The following is a 6,000-nucleotide window of genomic DNA, read 5'->3' on the forward strand; positions in this document are numbered from 1 at the left end:
AATCATGGTATTGACAACATATCCAAAGATTATCGAAATCGGATAGGAAATAGTACATCGATCGATTTACAATTACAAATTTTTACAATAATATCGTAAACCAAAGCCGATCGCCAAAAAGTCTAAAGAGAAATGTTGTTCAGAATAATGATCTTGACCACATATCCAAAGCTCATTGAAATCGGAGAGCATTAACATAATCGAGAAACTCTTGTTCGTTACGACATCGCGGCGTGCCACCGACACTCGGCTGCCGGCGCGCCGGGCTGCACGCGTCTAGCTCGCGCTCTGATTGGTCCGTGTTTTTCGTTAATAACTCGTTAACGAAGCCGCGGACGACATTTTTTCAAAGGAAAATGTCGCTTGAAATGATCCCAGGAACCTCCCATTTTCGGCTCCGGACCTAATTTTGAGACACCCTGTATATAAATTGATTTTATACACACAATTTGATCTTCTGTCTTCCTATAATAAAAAAATACAGTCATAACTATAATTATAATAGAATTTCATAAAATATTGAGGTTATTGCAAACTCATCTTTTTTCGCGATGATGCTCTAATTTTATTGCTTCTCTCGAATGTCCATTTCCTTTCGAGACGTGGCGTTTCTAGGTGTAAATAAAAAATGTTGATATAAAATGTATCATAATTAGACTACAATTATTCTGATAACGTGGAATGTAGTACATATTAAGTTTTAATTACCAGGATTTTCTTCTTCGACGTTAAGCACCCTTTACTGTTTCTCGTAATTTACGTATATGTACATTAGGGTGGACCTTATTTTTCGACCATGAAATTTTTTGGCCCCGTAAACCAGAATTGTAACAAATGTTGGGAAAATGATCTGGAAAAATTTTGGGGCCGATTGGATCATGGGAAAATGAGGCGCAGCAAATTTGAAAATTTTGAATTTTTTAAATCTTGACATAAATAGACGTTATGATATATCGTTGAATTTGTCTTTTTTCTCTCTAAGAATCCATATATAGCATAAACAGTTGTTGATAGAAAAAACATCCGTGACCTTGAAAACTTGAAATAATGACTTTGAAAAAATTTTTTTCTCTGATTCTATATCCACCTCCTTATATACTACAACTTTTGTTTAAAGAGTTTTTTCATATATACATGACTGACAGAGATACGGAAGCATACAACTGCGCATATAGCTATTTTCATAGCTACACATGCTGCCGAATAATGCAAATTACGCTTCGTAAACGAAAAAATAGGACTTTTGAGGCAGATAGCGCCTTAGATCGATGTTTTACCTGGCGTTTTTTTTTTGACTAGTGAAAACCCCGTGTTTGTATTATCGAGAAATGAGTAAATGAATATCTTGCAATCCTGGAAGTCTCTCTACTCCCCTATATATGTATATATAAATAAATTCATTAATACGCTCCAATCTACAAAAGAAAAACAGTTATAATATCGGAAAAAGAAGTTATTATGAATAATAAGTAGTCTGACTGAAACATAGACTGAAGGTGGACAATGATACCGCTGAACGGGGCGTTAAACTAATGGAGGATCATAATAAAATTTTATATAAAAACAAAGAGGAGAAATAATATATACTATACAAACTGTGATGGAATATCGACAGCAGTATCCTGACGCCACAAAACAGATTTGTCAAAGGATTTTTAAATATTTTTTAATATAGAGAGAAATACCTGATCAATCCCTGCATGATTAATTGCTTTTTTAAGAGGCATTGAAGACTGCTTATTAACTGAGAGTTATTAAATTTTTCATTTTCCTCAGAGTCAGTAAGTTCTTTATTTTTCTCGGAGTCATTAAGTTTTCCATTTTTCTCGGAGTTATTCAATTTTTCATTTTCCTCAGTGTCGTCAAGTTTTTTCATATAGTCCAGTCGGCAGGTCGAAAAAAAGCGTCTACCTGGAAAGTATTCCGAACTTAATGAAATTTTGACACGTCATTTAGGGGTACTCTGGGGTGTCGAATCTCAGTTTTCGACCTCGAGGACCCTGTGCTAACTTGGGGAGGGGGAAAAACCACGATTTTTATTACCTTGTCTTGGTTTTTCGCCTATTACTCAAAAACTGTGGGTCCTCAGAACTTTTGTTTTTCATTTTTGGAAAGAGCATTAAATTTCCTTCAAATTTCACTGGTCATTCTTTTTTTTTGACCCAACAGGCACCGATAGACAGGCGTTCAAAATTAGGAAATGTTTCTCAAAATGACATTTTCAGCCACGCATTGTGAAATTTAGCAGGCAATTGCAAGTTTTTGGCTCATAACTTTAGTTTTTCAACATATCTATATGTATATAATCTTCATACTACGGATACTCCTTACATTTTCACTATTAACTGGGGAGGACAGCACAATCTATTTACTTCAATCGAGGGGATTCGAGCCTTTTTATATTTTTGTTGGTGTTAGGTTTAATAGCAATATAGATGTTAATAATAAATAATTATTAAAATAAAAATAAATTTTTTAAAAATACCACGTTTTTAAAATGGACTAAAAAGTATAAAATAATTTTTCCTAGCCCCGTACAGATTCCTAACCACGTACAGATAATCCTGAAAATTTGTGATTGTGAATTTTTAACATCTACGCAAATACTTGTAAGATTTAAAACGAAAAACGTGGGGCGCAAGATAATAGTAAGGAGTGTAGAGAGTAGAAGCCGTTGAGAAATCTCACACAACAGTTCATATCATTTGCGAAGCAATAAAATTTTTAGTAATTTAGGTGAACTATTCATGCATCAATTATCTATTGCATGCGCCCCACGTTTTTCGTTTTAAATCTTACAAGCATTTGCGTAGATGTTAAAAATTCACAATCACAAATTTTCAGGATTATCTGTACGTGGTTAGGAAACTGTACGGGGCTAGGAAAAATTATTTTATACTTTTTAGTCCATTTTAAAAACGTGGTATTTTTAAAAAATTTATTTTTATTTTAATAATTATTTTCTGCTTTTTAGTCTTGTGTGTGTGAAACTTTTGAATCGATTTTAAACATTTTTATGAGATTATAACAGAGACACGTAGTAAATTTCAGACGGTATTGCAACCCCGTCCTATCGAAAACAAACGCCATGGTAAAATGTCAAAGATAAAGGTTCGACGTTCAGTGGAGTGGGGATGAGTCAGAGTGGGAACGCCTAGTGGAGTAGGGAGCGCTGAACACGTGGACGTAGGGTTTCGCGGGGAGGTGAACAGGCAAATATTTAATTGTTATTTCTCCGAAACGGATAGACTTTTCAAAAATTTTTTTTTGAATAATGCATTGTCATCTAGTTCTGAGCCATGTAACCGATTTCAAGTCTCTAGCTCATCAGGAAGTTAGTTTAAAATCAATTGCAAAATTTGCCACCGAACAAACAGACAAACAAACAAGAAAGCGAGCTAATAAAAACGTGGTAAAAAAAACATCCCCGATCGGGCCCGCCGTCGTTTTTTTCAGTTTTTGAGTAATAGGCGAAAAACCAAAACAAGGTAATAAGAATCGTGGTTTTTTCTCCCTCCCCAAGTTAGCACAGGGTCCTCGAGGTTGAAAACTCAGATTCGACTGTTACGGATAGAGAATATATTCCGTTCGTTTTCTCACAGGAATCTCTTCCAGATCGTCTCTGCGGGGAGCGTCCTAGATAACCAACCTTTCGAACCCTTTGATTTAGGACCAAGCTCTGACTCCGATTTCGTTAGAAGTGACAAAAATGAGAGTCTGGCCCTAAGCCCTAATCTCTAAGCGCGATTAGATAATGAACAAAGTATTCCATTCATTGTAGGGGTATATAAACCCTTAGATTCTCACTCTCGGGGGTTAGTACTGCAGTAGATACGTATCGCGTCCCGTCGTGCTGCATTTCGGAAAGATAACTTGTAACAGACCTGTCATACGCAGGCCTGTTACTAGTCCACGCACCGAATCTAGCCGGGCGAGTCCGACCGAAGCCGAACCGCGCTGGCAACACACCGAGTAGCGAACCGCCGGCTCCCCGCTGCCGAATAGAGTCGCCCCTCACCGCGGTACCCCGCGTCTACAATCCGCCGAGTCCATACCGACACCTCCGCGCGTTTCCCCCACCTAGAAACGACATTTGGCGGGAACCGGATGCCGAATTACGGTAAATCTGGCGGGAAACGGAAACCGTACGTCACCCCGAACACCCTACCGCACCTCACCTCCTCACCACCCACTTAGGCCTATAAAAGGCGCAACGTCCACGAGTCGCTCTCTCATTCCGTTCGCGACGATCGCTTGAGAACTACCTGCTGAAATTGATGACTACGTAAGTATATCCTAGGTGAACACCATCCTAGTCCTTGGCCTACGGCGACGAGTTTGTATCGCTGCGCGAACTCCTCCTTGTCGAGAGGCACTCCGTTTTCCGCCGGTGACGACTGCGTCCGCACCGAAGCAGAGGAGGCACGCTGCCCCGCTGAAACCTCGACCAGGTCGACATTCCTGATCCTCGCCGGTGACGACTGCGTTCGCATCGAAGCAACGGAGGCACGCTGCCCCGTGAAAACCCGACCGCGTCGGAGTCGGCACGACGGAAGAGATGAGCCATCCTTCCTCGACACCGATAACCCTATCCGGGATACCGTAACTGTCCGGTACGCTACCGACATTCCGAATCCCGATACTCCAGACCCGGGTAGAATGACACTTCCCTGTCAAAGTCTTTGTTATAGCCTGTACGAATCCGTATGCATCAGGTCCACGCGAAACTAAGCCGCGAATAACGTCACCGCAATAGATGATATCCCGGACTCCGCGATCACCGTAACACCCGACTTCGCGATTTCCGTTATCGCGAACTCCGTTATCTCCGACATCGCGATCTCCGTTTCTTTCGATACCGCGATCTCCGCTATCTCCGACGTCGCGATATCCGTTTCTTCCGACACCGCGATCTCCGTTTCTCCGACATCGCGATCTCTATTGTCTCCGACGCCGCGATCACTGTTATCTCCGGCACCATGACCCACTAGCTCCGCGGAACAAGCACAGCGAGGTTTTACCACAAATACACCGAGAGTCGTTATTTCACCCCGTGCACCACGTCTTCCGATCCCGATCCCGTCCTCGTTCATAATTCGACCCTGGCACGACGAGCTACAACGGCCGAGGACGATATATCAAGATTTACTCGCGATCCCGAACGAGAACTGTTACAAACTTCTAACGAGATCGGGCTAAAGTACCTTTCGGATCAAAGTCTAACATTATAGATTCCGTTTGTTCGGTTTATAGTCTATTGGTTAGTGTTGAAGTTGTTTCCGAGTCCCCCGCATTGCCAGTGTGTGAAAACCGAGCACCGTAGTTTAGGTAAATTCTTTCTTTCACATTTTATATCTTTTTCTCTCATTTCCAATCGCGACACATACACACTTGTACTACAGAATTTTATAAGTAGGATATATTTGTGTTATTGGTAACACTGTCCAACAGCCAAAAAGTATTTCGATTCCCACTATGCGATTCTTGTAGAGTTTTCCGCGCTGATTCCGAATCTGGTTTTAATTTTTTTCCTATACGTCCAGTTTTTGAGAAAATGGAGTTTAAAAAAAAGACATATTTTTCAACTTTAAACAAATATTGCGATGTTATTATAAAAGATATTGAATTGTTCTTTACAGCATAAGATTCTGTAGACTTTCCTGAATACAGTGATATCCAATATTAATACATTACGATTGTTTAAACATGTTTAAACAATGATTAAAGACGGAGATGCACCACTTTTGCACCAATTTTTGCGGATATTTTCGAATTTATCTCAAAAAATAAGGGTCCAGCGAAAAATTGAACTATACCACGCGAAAGTGCGGACTTTTATCTTGAGAAACCCCCCTGTGAAGTTTGCATGGTCGACGTTTTTTTCGAACCAGAAAGCAAAATATCTTCGCGCAACATGAGTTTCCGCCAGTGGCGCTCGGGACGGGATACGGCGCAGCGACGGGATACGGAGCGGCGAACGACCGTTCTGGTGGTGAGCGC

The sequence above is a fragment of the Lasioglossum baleicum genome, chromosome 8 (genome assembly GCF_051020765.1).
Source record: "Lasioglossum baleicum chromosome 8, iyLasBale1, whole genome shotgun sequence".
Lineage (NCBI taxonomy): Eukaryota > Metazoa > Arthropoda > Insecta > Hymenoptera > Halictidae > Lasioglossum > Lasioglossum baleicum.